This window comes from Nestor notabilis, unplaced genomic scaffold (assembly GCF_000696875.1).
Source record: "Nestor notabilis isolate BGI_N333 unplaced genomic scaffold, ASM69687v1 scaffold5414, whole genome shotgun sequence".
Taxonomy (NCBI): domain Eukaryota; kingdom Metazoa; phylum Chordata; class Aves; order Psittaciformes; family Psittacidae; genus Nestor; species Nestor notabilis.
Window position 1 is genome coordinate 21,292 of NW_009926744.1, and position 12,978 is coordinate 34,269.

Here is a 12,978-nt window from a genome sequence, read left to right on the forward strand (position 1 = left end):
AGGAACAGCTGCAGCTGTGACTTCTTCCAAATAAGCAATTTAAACATAAATATTCAAAAGCAAGTCTCATAAGCAGACCTCAGAGGGAGAAAAAAAGAAGAAGGTGGCTGGCCCAGGCTCTCAGCTACTTAACATTGACATCACTTGCTTTGCTTCATAGGGGTGTAGCCACTTGTGCTAACACCTGACCTTGAGTTAGACAACTTCCCAACCTCAGGACAAATTACATCTTCTCTCTGTCCTCTCGTGGCTGTCTCTTTCAAGGAACCTTGCTCCCTACAATAGCCAGTGCCTGAGCTGCTACAAAACACTTGATGTACATCAACAAATACTTTTTGCTATGTCTTAACTTGTGTGAGCCCTGGAAGAGCCTCCACAGCTCTCCCCATTGTGACCCAGAGGAGTCACAGTGTGACCATACACGCTAAGCTATGGGAGAACAAGCAGGTCCCTTCCCACAGCCTGCAGCAGCAGAGGGCAGGCTGTCCCCATCTCACCTGCACTCAGGGACAGGCACTGCACCAGGCTGGGTCCACTCGACCTTTTGTACAGGCTGATCTGATCAAGCTAAAATGCAGGAGGCCTGGAGAGCATTTATACATTGAGGCCATGGAAGAGTAATGATTCTTTCTGCTGCTTGGGGTTTGCCCCAGAGCACCAGGAGAGGGTAAGTCAAAGCTGATGGTTTCCAGAGAGGCACAACGGAACGTCAGGAATAGGAGACAGGCCAGCTGCTGGTGTGCACAGAGCCCATAGCTTGGGGGAATCTGTCTAGAAACCATCAAGGGCTGGCTGTGGTTTCCAAGGTAACTTCCATCTTCTGCAGCCCAGGTGAGGCTCAGCCTTTATAAGCACACAGGCAGAATACACATAGAGGTCTGAGGTGGAAAACAAAACACGTGTGAAACGCTGTGTTACCCCAGCTGCTCTCCTACCGCCTTGCTCACCTTGCACCCTTCCACATCTGCCCACCAAGGCAAAGTGCCAGGAATCAAAATCACAGAATCACCTAGGTTGGAAAAGACCTTTAATAGCATCAAGCCCAACCATTACCCCAGTGCTGACAAGTCCACCACTAAACTATGTCACTAAGGGCCTCATCGACACGGTTTTTGAACACTTCCAGGGACGGTGACTGGAACAGGCCCTGGGCAGCCTGTTCCAACACCTAGGCACCCTCTCGGTGCAGAAATTGTTCCTAATAGCCAATCTAAACCTCCCCCGGGGCAGCTTGAGGCTGTTACCTTGTCCTATCACTTGTTACTTGGGGGAAGAGACCAGCCACCTCTTTGCTCCATCCTCCTTTCAGGTAGTTGTAGAGAATGATAAGGTCACCCCTGAGCCTCCTCTTCTCGAGACGAACCCCCCCCAGTTCCCTCAGCCGTTCCTCACCACACTTGTGCTCCAGGCCCTTCACCACCTCCATTGCCCTTCTCTGTAACAGACCTTCACTGCTTTCTTGTAGTGAGGGGCCCAGAACTGAGAAACTGGGAATTTGGCCGCTGTGGCTGAACCCTCACAGCTCACTCACTGCCAGAGGGCAGCCAGGCAATTCAAAATTACCATAGGTGGCTTTCCAGCTGGAGCCATGGCTTGAAGGCCCAGGGACCCCATTAATGCACAGTTTCTTGGCACCCACACTGCATGGCTCTGACCTTCCCTGTGGGCTCACCTGTGAGTATCCTCAAGTCCACCAGCCAGCATCAGCATCAGCGCCAGCATCAGCGCCAGCATCAGCACCAGCATCAGCACCAGCTGGGCACTGCCGGGGCCTCAAGGACATCCTGGGGTCTTCTGGGGAAATAAAGGAGCCAAGGCTTCCCAAGCTTCATCTTTGTGGCTACTGTGGGAGAGCTGGGCTGCTGCTCTCCAAGGAGAGAAGTGGGGTCATGCAGGTCTCCAGGAGAAGTGGGGCCATATGCATCAGGTACTGTTCACCTCTGGACTGCCTGCTACAAAAGCCACTAGGTTTTAATTGCCTCTTCAAACCCAGCACGAGAGAGGAAAACATGCACAGCGAGAGGATGCACTCACAGTCACGTACTGAATGCAGCACTTTAATTCTCTGATGTATGAATTATTGCCCACAAAAAGAAAGTTTCCAAGAGCAGAGAAACCAAGGCCATCGACAAAGGCTTCACGCAGTTCTGCCCGTTGCTATCATGCTCTGCGTAGGTAGGTAGCCCACCCCAAAAATGCCATCTTCCTGCAGAGCTCACAGACACACGACCAGGTCCTGATACTTGCAGGAGCCCCTGGTCCAACATCTTCTCTCCACCATGCTCATGCAACCCAGGCCTCAGCTGGGAGAGGGACACAGGTACCAGTGAGAGCCTGTTAGGGCATAAGCTAGCACAAGACCACTTCTGATGTTCTGGCAGGAACCAGAAGAGGACCTGGCAATGACACCTGCTGCACAAATGCTGAGAAGAGACTGGCTGGAGCTTGAGGAGCAGCTCCCTCAGACCTGCTCTGGAGATGCTAAACCCCCAGGCAAGGGGGGAGCGAAGATCTCATTCCACAGGCAGGCAGACAGATGCTGCAGCAATGCCAGACTGAGCAGAGATGTGAGCAGGGAGCCTGTCCACTCCACAGGACCAGTCTTCTTCCTCTACATGGCTGCACTGACTGGTGTGCAGGAACCTCATGTCCTGCTCTATTGAAGGACACAGAGAGATGCTTTTTGCCTTGTCCATTCCTAAGATGAAAGATATCTCACCATCAGCTGCAGCAAACAGTGAAGTTTCTGTCCCATTCCCATAGGTTGAATCCTGCTTATCAAGATCCTGGAAAACTGTGGGTGGAAGGAGCTGTCTGGCCATCAGTTGGTGGTGATCTCCACTAGCACTGGGAGATGGGCACAGACCAACAGGCTGATACCTCCCGGGACATGGACTGCAGGCTTCCTCCTTTGATACTTCCTGTATCCCGGCTGTCCTAAGGAGGAAACATTGCCTGATAGTGGACTTGGAACCTCTTTTCTGGCTTTAGGCACACAGAAAAGGCAGGGACCCCCACCAGCATCCAAATCCCAGCAGCGAGTAAGATGAGGCATGATGCAGGCAGCTGAGGCATCATCCTATTTTGACTGCTGCACACGCCTCAATTAGCAGCTGAGCAGTTTTAGTTGCAAAGTCACATTAAAAACTCTTCATGGGGAGGAATTCTTGGCTTAGCTGAGACAGTGAAGATCTGCCAAACGCTTCGTAGTTTAAATTCAATAGGCACAACTTTGCAAAGACAAAAGAAAGCTTTTTTTCTCAGCCTGTCAAAAGATACAATCTTCAACTCATCATACAAGTCAACTGGGATGAAGCGCTTCCAACAGGCAACATGTCTTACAGTGTAGTCATTCCACCTCTGATCTCCCAGACCCGATTCTCAAAGAAAACCTACAGAACTCTCCCTTGGTAAATCTGGGAACTCTATCTCATGACTTTTCTGAATGCTCATGTATTAGAGCATGTTACCATCCTGCTCTTTTCACCATTCCCACTAATCTCTCGGTGCTCTACATTGTGCTGCTATTTTTCTCAAATTACCTGCCTTTCTTTTTCCCTCAGGAGACAACCACCAGTATCCTTTCTACATTCCACAGGTATCTTGCTGTCAGATATCTAGCTCAGACACAGGTCTAATTAAACCCAGAACAATTGTTCCCCATGTGCAGTCAGGTTTGAAATTCACTGTGTCTTTGCCAAGGAGTTTGCATGCCCAAACCTTATCTGCTTTCTCCAGCTATATTACCCACCTTCATAAAAGCTATTACACCCACCTAAAAATCTTTATCTTTAAACCTTTGGCTCTAACAAAACTGCCATGCCAAAAGGCTGCATACACTGGAAAGAGGAGGGGTAGTGTGCATCTGGGTCTGGTTTATAATAAACAGAGGTGTAACATTATGACATGCTTCACAGAATATCTTAAGTTCTGTTTTGCAGGACTCAGTGGGGTTTGAGCATTAGTTTAAAATCAGTGTTCATGTTTGACTAGCAACATTGATCCATGGCTACAAGCCCCAGGGCAGCTCAGCCTCGCCTTTGCTCCTTCAGCCCCTGCTTGGAAGAAGCATCTCTTCACTTCTTTCTTTAGAGAAAGCAATTAAGCTGCCCTTTAACTGAGCCTCAGTTTCCAGTCCGTAGAATAAGGAGGTAATGGTCTCCCCCAGTTCTGAGAAGACAGGCTCAGGTTTAGCCACTCCAGCCTGCCATCAGCCCCACTGCTTGGCCATCTCTGTTTGTGTTTGTCCCTGACTGTGCCCAGTCTCTGCAGGAAGCCATCTGCACTGCTGTCTTCCAGGGGTTTGTACAGTACCTGGCTATCAACTTACTGCATGAGTAGGAGGACAGTGTGTCCTACCAACACCTCCCATGGCACCTGCATGACCCCCTAGTTCCACAACAGGAGATGACCTGAATCTCTTCTCCTTGAACCTAGGTATCTGCACTGGGAGCTTCTGAAGATGTCTTACCCAACGTTTGCAAAAGCCCCCGCATGCTAGGGTAGCAGCTGCCATGGAAGATTTCATGGAGGAGCATTGCTTATGGAAGGCAGCATGCAGGGCAGAGAACATGGGAGTCCCCACAGTGTGGGCTAAGCCAAAGCAGTAGCAATGACCACATTGGGGCTTGGCTGTGCAGAAAAGCAAGGAGCCTGGGACCAGCAGGTACCAGCCTGCAGGGTGACCTGCTGAAGGAGCATCACCACAATATGTATTTATCCCATTCAGAGAACCAACAGAAGAGGTAAACCTTGACCGTGGCCAAGTGTTTGATAAAGCATGAGGACCAACTGAGGCTTTTCTCATAGCTGGAGTATTTTTAGCATCTTCTTCCCCAGGCTGCTTTTCTAGGTCTCTAGTAAGGACTGGGTTTACACTGCTCTCTTTCTCTCACTGGATCTCTAGCAAGACCTCTTTCCTCAGTTGGACTTCCAATTTCCATATATTTATGGCAGTATAGTATCTTCGAGATTTGTTTGAAACTGGTGGATGGTTTTGAAAGCAAGGGAGGGGACAACTGTCAAGCAGACATACATCTACACAAACAGCATGACCACAGGGGCCTCCTTCCCATAGGAAAGCAAATGCTATGTAGAGATGACATTCAAGCTCTATGATAGTGCAGAAACATAGATGCATGGAAACAGTGCTGCGTGGGCAGCCTAAATTTTGTCCTCTTTTAACCTTTGGTTACTTGACATTGCAATTTTAGTGACTCTTAGAAGGAAATGTTTTTATATGCAATGCAGTGATGGCATGTTAACGTTGATGGGCTAAACACCTAACGTGTTTAGGTGAAGGAAGGTGCTTTTCAATTTTGTGTTGATTTTCACCTTTTTACATTCTTCCCACACTCTCCCCCAATCTAAGAGTAGATTCAGAAACACGTGCACAAATACACAGAGCATCAGCGACGCAAAAGCCCTTCACGTCTTTGTCCTGATGCCACAGATGATGGGAGGCCGGTGAGCCTGATCCTTGAGCCTCGCACTGACAAGCTTACTGAACTTGACAGCACCACTTGTGTGCAGAGAGATGACTCACTTGATCAGAGGCTGTGGGATCTGCCTCTAGTGGTGGAGCCGCTTTCTTCATAGCAAATATTAGCTGTTCAAACAACACTCATGTTTCTATTTTGGGTCACTGTTTACAAGTACAGACAAACAACAGTGAAAGAATGGGAATCTGCTACCAGCCAGTGCTCTCATGGCACTCTCAAAAGCAGCTTACAGAAGCTGCACTTCTGGAGAGGGTCAGAATGGACAATTGCTGTACATATGTTAAAAAGATGTTATTAGCTGCCAGAGATTTCACATTTCCTAAGAGTTAGATAAATATCTGGCACTTCCCTAGCATGTTAAAGGAGTAATTATCAGTGTGGAGACTGAGACGCTGACTCTTGCCTTTGACAGGTTGTCAATGATTTCTGAGACTAGGGAAGTTTTACAGTGTTTTCAAAATACCAGCAAATTTTCTAGTGAAGAGCTGCAGTGTTTTGGGTGCTTAACTGAAGCACCTCTTAATGGCTGTCAGAAATAATTTGCACTGTCACTCAGCAGAGGCAATGGATGGTTTAATATCCAGGAATTTTGTTATACACAGACATCTCAGGTAAGTCCATATTTGGCCCAAAGAAAATTGCTACCCATTCTTTTCACATTTGCTTCTCTTTGTGAACTCATCTGCTCCAACAGCCAGTTCAAAGTCCCCCATCTAAACCACAATCGTGGTTCAATCAGTAACGTTTTACAAGAGCGAAAATGCCTTGACCTGCAAGTGCTCAAAATGGAGGTCACAGAAAACCCACAACACACAGAGAATGTGAGGATGCTCAGCATGACCTGTCTTGATTTTCAAAAGCTGATTTTTATTGAGTAGTCACCTCGATGATTTTATGTTGTTCACATTTCTAATATAGAGTGGTGGGCTCCTCTCTGTAAAAGAACTCTGTTCTAATGCCTAGAAAACCCACAATGGGCTGGCAGGCACAAGGGACTTCCCATGTCTGGCTTTTCTTCAGCAGAAGCACAATTGCATGTCACTGAGATCAGAACAAAAGGGCTAGGAAGGCAAGACCCAGAAATTTAATCTCAGCTCTGCCACTCACCTTTCCACATGGTAAGAAAATTCTTCAATCTTTCCCTTTTTCAGTTTTAACCCTCTACATGTTGAAAAGTAACATATAGCTGTTAATGTAGTATTAATAGTTAAGATTTAATGGTGGGGAAAAAGCCTGTCCGAGCCAAAGGAAGGACTCAAAGTTAGTCAAGCAAGACAAAAGGGGATGAGAAACCAGACTTCATTATTCCTAGCACTGCCAGAAAGATGCCTTCTCTCTCGCCCCAGAAGATCTCCACATAAACCAAGAAAGTTTGGGTAGTTTAACTATCATGCTGTTAGGGAGATATTGCCTAGTGGAACATGCCAGCAAATGAGGATAAAGCCTATATCTGGCTTCAAGCCATGGCTGTCTCAGCTCCTGATTAAAAGTATTAGTAACTTCAGTGGTAGCCTGTGACCATCAGAGGTAATGGTGGTGCACAGCAGGGATGTCAAGATGAACGAGAAACTCAGCTGGGGCCAGCATTGTTCTTTGGTGTTTATTTGTGAGACAGCTGAGTCAGAGCCAGCAATGACAGCAAATCTTTAACAGCAAATCAGTAAATTAGGGGCAGAGAAGTTTAAGGTAGGAGATGCGTTGTGGCTGGTGTCGCGGTGTTCCTAAAAGGATTATGTTCCATTTATTCTCTAAGAAATAACTAGGTAATGTGCAGTGCAAGCATGAATCAGATCCACAGGGCAAAGCAAGGCAGGCAGAGGGGGAATACTTGTTCTTAAAGAACAGTGTAGAAAAGCAAGATGCTGCTAATTTGCTGAGCAACTCTGAGCCCCAGACTGAGGAAGGACAGATTAGACAAATGCTCTGCTAATAAGAATACTGGAAGAATAATGTTAGGTGTGATTGATGTAGCACTGGTCCTGCACAGAAAACAAGGGTTTAGAAGGTGCATAATAAAGCCTTGAAAAACATATAACAACCAGGAATGTTGTTTAAGTGAGGACAACTATGCATGTTAAAAAGGAGTGCAATTAAGTAACGTGGTAAAATCAGGGCCAAGAGCTCGAATTCACAGGAGAGCCACCGTAAGTCAGAGGGTAAAAGGAGAAAAGGTCCTGAGAGTCTTAGGGCAGGGAGAAGTAATGGGATGGGGCTTGCAAAGGTAATGAAGGTACTGCAGGTCCTGAAGGGAAATCTCATTGCAGTCAGAAACTGCCTTTTGTTATTCATGGTTTTTTTCTTCTAGTAACTTTAAGAAAGAAGTTAACGTTCAGCTTTGGTTTATAAAGCTTCAGTGATTCATCCTTAAGAGTATATGAAGTGTTGAACTTCTGATCACGATGGGTCTCCAGAAATGAGAAGTGTATGTGAAACAGGGTGTGAGAGGAGGGAGGTGGACATATCCTGCAAGCTGCCAGTGCCAATTTGAGGGCTGCTGCTGCCAAATGCTCGGTCTCCAGGAGAAATTGTTCTCAGTGATAAGCTTGCAGTTTTCAGCAAGAAGCAGACTATGAGGAAATTGCCTCTGATGATAAATAATCCCAGAATCGTTGTATTTCTTTTCCCCAGCCTCATGTGCCATTTTCCATAAGATAAAATGAAGGAACATGAGGCTGTCAGGATTAACCGGGGTCCCTGCCCTCTCACCACCCTTCGGCACCCATGTTCTCGTCGAATCTTCTTGTTCTCACTGATTTTATTTGCTCTTCTGCTTATTTTCCTCTCACTGACTGAAATGTTAATTTTATTCTTTTTTCATGTTTAACTCGTAATAATTAACTAGAAGGCAAAACTTCAGACCTTTTTTAACCTCATTCATCAACAGGAATCCAGCAGAATGCAATCCAGTTGTAGGTCTGTAGCACTTTCTACTCATTCCAGTTTATTCATTTCAATTTGGTGGGAAAGCCCTTCTCTGTGGCAAAGAAAATGTATTTTGCTCTGGTCCCAAGTAGCATTATCATCTTATGCAGTGAAGAGACAAACCACTCCTGTAAAATCATATTTATTAGATTATTTGCACTGTTTTAGAGAAGTGCCTACAACTGGAACTTAGGGGAAAAGAAAAAGCTGGTGGTAAAAGCCATCAGGTGGAAATACTTTGGAAGGAACTTGCAGGCAGTTTGCAGCAGTAACGAAGCAGACATGTCTGATGCTTCCAGTTAATTATCTCATTGAGAGCTTGTTGGAAGGCACTGCTGTGGCTGAGCTGCAACGAGGTGCTAGGGTGAGACACAAGGTTGGATGCAAATACATGTGGTTCATTTGCTTAAATGATACCACTTAAACATGTGGCATTGCAGGGTTTCAGAGTGATCACTTCTGAAGCAATGGTGGCCACAAATCTAGATGCCTTTATCACATTTATATATAGAATCACAGAGTTGTTTGGGTTGGAAGGGACCTTAAAGACCACCTAGTTCCAACCCCTCTTGCCACAGGCAGGGACACCTTCCACTAGACCAGGATGATCAAAGCCCCATCCAGCCTGGCCTTGAACACTGCCGGGGATGGGGCAGCCGCATCGTTCAAAATCAATTTGTTGTACATTCTTTGCAAAAAGTATTTTTTTTAAAAGAACAATAGAAAAACATACATGTGAAACAGCATCGACTTTAACAAGTTGCTGGTGTTAGACTTTCTGTTCCATTGTTTGGTTGGTTTATTCCTGTTCCTTAAACTCTCACCTTAATTGCTCTCTATCTGACCATTCCTTGGCCATTTAGTCTCTCCATACAACATCATTCAACTGTGCTGCTTACATAAATAGGATGCAAAATACACCTGAGATTAACATATACATGATCTCAAATTGTATATATCTGCCTGTGCTTTCAACCGTGGGCAGCTGCAGGAGGTCATCAGCCAGTCCTTTACATGTTCAAACAGTGTGACCCCCTATACAACAGGCTGCCTCCCTGGCTTCCCAACAAGAACATCCTGTTTTTCTTTAGTAGCCTTCTAGATTTGTTCTTCTGGTCACTAATGTTCTAGCTCAGCTTAGTCACACAGTCTTCTCCTAGGGTCATTAGAAAGCAAAACAATAGTCCACTAGGAGATAATTTGTATATCAATAACATACCCTGGCAACTGTGTGTTGTCTATACCTAGATAATTATGGCAATATTGCTGGCATATAATCACGTTTGTTTAATTATAACACAAGAGAAATAAATACATTGAAAACATTAGGGATTCTTTTTGGTAGCTGAACAGAAAATGCCTCACTCTTCACCAAGTTATTAGCAGAAAGTTCAGAAGATGAGTGCCTGTAGGTACTGCTGACCTTTCATGCTGAGGTGGTACATCACCAGAGAAAACTCAAGGATCAGAAAAAAAGTAAAGGAGTAGAGGACTGGAGAACAGGTAGCACTCAGTTCTATGTAACATCTACTCAGTGAAAAGGCACTTTAGAAAGAAACAAGCTGCTCAGAGCTCATGTTACCTTTATGCTATTACTGGATTAAAAATGTTGCATGCTTAAATCTCTTCTTGAGAAATGCTGGTGAAAAATGCTAGCTAATACTTTTTTATGTCAGAGAGAGGCAAAAGGGACCTTGATTTAAAGAAATAATGTCAATTTTATGGTCACTTTAAAAGAAATTATTTTAAATTAGGTTCAAATCAAATATCTCTGAAATTGTCTAATGAGTGTCCCTTTTTTAATTTACAAAAATTTTGCAGCTGCATCTTTCAATTCTCTTTCGTTTTTCCTTCCTAAATATGCTGCAAATCCAAAAAACATGGGAGGCCAAGCTGCCTACAGTCAAGCTCAGTGCACATTGTTAATGTGGTGGAAGGCATGGTATGGGTGAAACTGTAAGCACAGCAGCAATTTCACTAACCTGAAAAGTAGGTGTTCTCCAGTGCACAGTGTACATAAAAATGTGTGGCTGTAAACACATAGAAAGGATTTAAAAGGGTTAATTGATGACTGAAAATTGCCTTCTGATCAGAACTGGGGTTCTGAGTTGTGTTTTCAGGCAGAAGTGTGATGTTCCAGTTTCCACACTGCCTAGCATTGTACTGAAATGGGAGCTCTGCTGCAAGCTCAATGCTTTTGCACTCACTGACACAGAACAGCTTGGGGTGAACAAGTCTGTTATTAATGTATTGCTCAAAGGCAGTCTGAAAACACAACGAATCTAACGTATTTTTGGCCTTAAAGAGGCACACTGAGAATCCTTTGCTGCTGGAGGGAATAGAAACACAGCTTGACGGCTCATGCTCTGTTTCAGGAGTAAGCTACATAGACTTACTTTTATTTTATTAAAAAATAAATTATTATTCTCTGCCCAGATGTTTTTTACCTCTCTGCAGATGATCTCCTCTCTTTTTTTCCAGGTTACATAGACCACCTGCAGGGCAGGCAAGAGAATGATGCATCATAGTTGAAGGTGGTAAAGGTTTGCCCTCTGCTTGACTGGATAAGTTCAAGCACTAATGGTAGTTTTGAGACTTAATTCTTGCACACTTGTGAAGCCATAGGCTCTTTGGTGGCTGAAAAATCAGATATTCAGGCGAGAGGAGAGACCCTCGCTGTCCAGCAGAGCTCTGCTGATGCTGTGCAGCACTTGTAATGCTGTAGGACAAGCAGTTCTCTAACAATCTCACTCCATTAGTTTTCCTCTTCCAAAATGAGTGCCCTGCTCACCTTAATTTATTTATGAGCAGGCTGGCTGACAAGACTGAATGAAGGCAGAGTATCAGCTGTGGTGGAATAGTCTCCTTCCCGGCTCAATGCTCCTAAGCAAAAGTCAGTTTCTGCAGGAGCTTCACTTCATGCCCAGCAGCAGATCTCAGCTCTAGCTCCAGACCCAAATGTTTTGACCCTATGGAGGAAGGGCACAGCTCCTGTGTTCACAGCTGATCTCAGGGAACATCCAGATGTGGGCAGCACTCGGCTCCTCCAACACATGGAAATGCTAGAAAAGAGACTGGGGGGTGGGGGGGTGGAGGAGTCACCCCATCCATAGAAGAGAGCTGAAACCAGGTTTCTGGGGCATCACTCAAAAACTTCTGGAAACCTGGGAACCTAGAAATGAGGAAACATCCCACACCTACCAGGAATCACTTGCAGATGCCAATGGCTCCCATCAAGCATGACTCAAAAGGTGGTGGTCCTGCAACATGCTCAGCACCAGCAGCCAGAAAACAAGGGTGCTCCAGATGTCTCTGAGGGTACCTGCCATGAGGAGGAGTGTGAAATCACTCAAATGAGGTCTCTTAGGTACATGAATCTGAGTGAATGCTTTGGTCTTAAATACCCATGCTTCTGGGCTGAGAGATGGCCAAGCCACATCTGACCACAGGAAGGAGGTTGTGGCCTCTGGCTTTTAGAGCTGCCCAGCTGGGTGGCCAGCCTTTTGTCCTCTCCCGAACCCTTCCCCAGCCACATGAGCATTGCAATGGGATGGGGCCTTGCTGGCTGTGCCCCAATGCCTTTCACAGGAAGGGGAGCTTGTGGCCCCGTGGCATGGTTTATCTTGCTGGGAAAACCCATGGTTGGATGCCTTCCTGTGGCACATCTGGAGCATGAGACCCAGAGCAGCAGTATCAGTGCAGCAGTTCAGGTAGGAAGGGGCTTAATGTGATTTCACAGGACCATAGCCAGGAGCTGCAGTCCCTCTCCTCCTCACCTTGTGCCAGATACACACTTCTCCTCCACATGGGAAGTTGTAAAGACAGGGGGTCTATGAGCTGGCAGAGCAATGAAAAGGGAGCCAGTTGACTGTGACATTTTTTGTCACTCAAACCAATGATCTTTTCCGTTGCCATGCACCTGGAGCAGCGTAATTTTGTTCCTCTTGTTATAATTCCACACGTGCACTCTGCCTTGCTTAAAAACCGAAACCCAAGTTGGGATCCTGCTCATCTCCCCTCATCCTCGCTGGGCTTTGAGAGACGCTTGTGAGTTCCCAATGGCAAAATTCAACTTCGACAGTCCAACATCAGGCTTTTTGCACCCTTTGCTGTGGTGGTTTTCAACCAGCAATTAGCCCCTTCCTAAAATCGATGAAGAGAAACCGTGTGCGGCTGCTGATGACACTGCAGACTCTTCATCTCACCTACTAGTATGGGGGAAAAAAAGAGATAAGAGGTTGTATAAGTCTGAATGTGAGCACCTATCTTCTCAGACACAACATCTGTTTCTGTGCAAGCAGAAATAAAATGGGTGACTAACACGCAGCTCTGCTGCTCGGCAGCTGGCCCCCCGATCCTCCTCTATGGCGCTAAATGTGTCCCTGACAAACAGAGGGTTGAGATTTTAAACGAAGAATTAATGAAGATGCGCTTTTTTCCTGCTTGTTGTCCCTTTAAATTCAGTTCCCATGGAAACAGGTCTGGAGAGGCTGCCTGGAGGGAGCCAGGAGAGATGTCTGCCTGGCCGCCCTCCCCTCTGGGTTGCCAGCTGAAC